At 46.2% G+C, this 1944-nt stretch overlaps 1 pseudogene; it reads right to left on the reverse strand.

Moving 5' to 3' along the window:
• Nucleotides 1–723: 723 nt before the first annotated feature.
• On the reverse strand, nucleotides 724–1378 carry LOC101342535 (ras-related protein Ral-B pseudogene; annotated as a pseudogene).
• Between the last annotated feature and the right edge of the window lie 566 nt (nucleotides 1379–1944).

Here is a 1944-nt window from a genome sequence, read left to right on the forward strand (position 1 = left end):
GAAGTATCCTACTTTTGAAACTTCACTTCATCTACTAAAAAACAAGTGTCTACCAAAAATCAGGCTGCTACGGGAGGCGAGCAGACAACAGGTGGCCAACTTTTAAAGGTAAAGGCGAGAGCTCTTAATTTTCACTGTTCATACGGAAGAAGGATTTAGGAGCTTGGTGCTGATCTGCCTGACTCAATTCAAATTCCTTTCTTTAGCTGCGCTTTAGAGCCACAGGGTATTGCCAAGAAACTTATCTTTTAAATCTTTGAATTTTTCAATGTCATTAGAGCTGAATGGATTTTTCTGAATATTACTGCAAAACTGAGAAGGGGGAGCCTTACCCACCCCTTTTTCCAAAACCTAATAAAATAAGACATATGCAAAACAAAGGTGGTAATGTTACAAAAGTAGGAAAAAATACAATGCTATGACAGTACTTTTTCTTTTTATAAGACTCTTTCCCACCTGTAGCATTACCTATGTGGTTGAAGTTCTGAGACTAAGAAAAAGCAAAACTCTAAAATCTCCTGACCAAGTAGCCATTCCACTGCATGGACAAGGGTTTATTTTGTCTGCCAGCCACAGATTCCCAAATTTTTCCCCCATTTAGAGAAGACACGTGAGTGAGGGTGGGGAGAGCAGGGAGCACAATCAAGGAAATCATACACGGTCTCCTCTTAAAAACCTAGCCCCAGTCCTTAGTGGCAGCTGACTGATGCTTCATCTGCCATCTTGGTATTCACAGTAAGCAACATCTTTCTTTAAAACTTTCCTTGTTCTTGCTGCTTTTCTTGCCATTCTTGTCTTTGTTTTCTGACATCTTCTTTGCTCTGATTTCTCTCATTAGGTCAAAGAACACTTTGTCCACATTTGGGCGCATCTTAGCCGACGTCTCCACATACTGCACGCCCCACTCTTCAGCTTTACTCCTGGCCTCCTCAATGGACACCTGCCTCCGCTCCTCTAAGTCAGACTTGTTCCCCACCACAGGCAGTGGAATTTTATCTTCTTCAGCCTTAACACGGAAGATCTGTTCCCTGAATTCAGCCGTTGCTGTAAAGGACTCGTGTTCTGTGATTGAGAACACTAGGAGAAAGCCTTCCCCGCTCCGAAAGTAGTTGTCTCGAATGGTTGCATAGTCCTCCTGGCCAGCAGTGTCCAGAATACCTGTCTGGACTTCTTCACCATCAAGGACCACTTTCTTTCTGTAACTGTCAGCTTTGGTAGGTTCATAGTCTTCTACAAACTTATCATACATGAACGGAAGCATCAGGGCCGATTTGCCCACACCTCCACTGCCAACCATGATCACCTTGTGAAAGGCCAAGGAGCTCTGGCTCTTATTCTTGTTTGCAGCCATCCTGCTGGTTTTCTGGGGTTGCAACACGCAGACGGAAGACCCAGAAGAGCTGAGACACGTCCCGCGCCACCTCTGCCATTGGCTCCCAGCCCGCCGCTCTTAAACCCGCCCTGCCCCCTCTTTCACCTCCTGCCGGGGCCAGACCCCAGCGGTCCCCCGCCGATTTGTCATTGAGTGGGGCTGGCTCGCCTCCACACCGCCCACCTCACCCCCACCCCGAGCGTGCCCCCGGCGTCGCCTAGGCAACCCCTCCTCTCGGGAGCACGCCCACCCTCCCAGTAAGTCTGGTTTTTTTTTGTTTTGCTTTGTTTTGTTTTGAATTTGTGGTTCTGTTCCACATTTTCCTAGAGAGGTTTTAATGGAGCCTCTCTCTTGGTTTAGGTGGCAGGGAGAACCCACTCTTCTCTCCTAAAGGGAAAGGACGAGAATTCTGTAAGTCTTCTCTTTTATAGGCTGTAAGTGCTTGATGGTTGCTAGAACATTTCTGCTGTGTTTAGGAATTCTTTCTTGGACAGATCTAGCAACTCTGATTAGAATGTACAGGTACTTATTGGTCATTTGTTGAGACAACATGAAAGGCTCTCTTTAAAATT

The sequence above is a fragment of the Trichechus manatus genome, unplaced genomic scaffold (genome assembly GCF_000243295.1).
Source record: "Trichechus manatus latirostris isolate Lorelei unplaced genomic scaffold, TriManLat1.0 scaffold00168, whole genome shotgun sequence".
Taxonomy (NCBI): domain Eukaryota; kingdom Metazoa; phylum Chordata; class Mammalia; order Sirenia; family Trichechidae; genus Trichechus; species Trichechus manatus.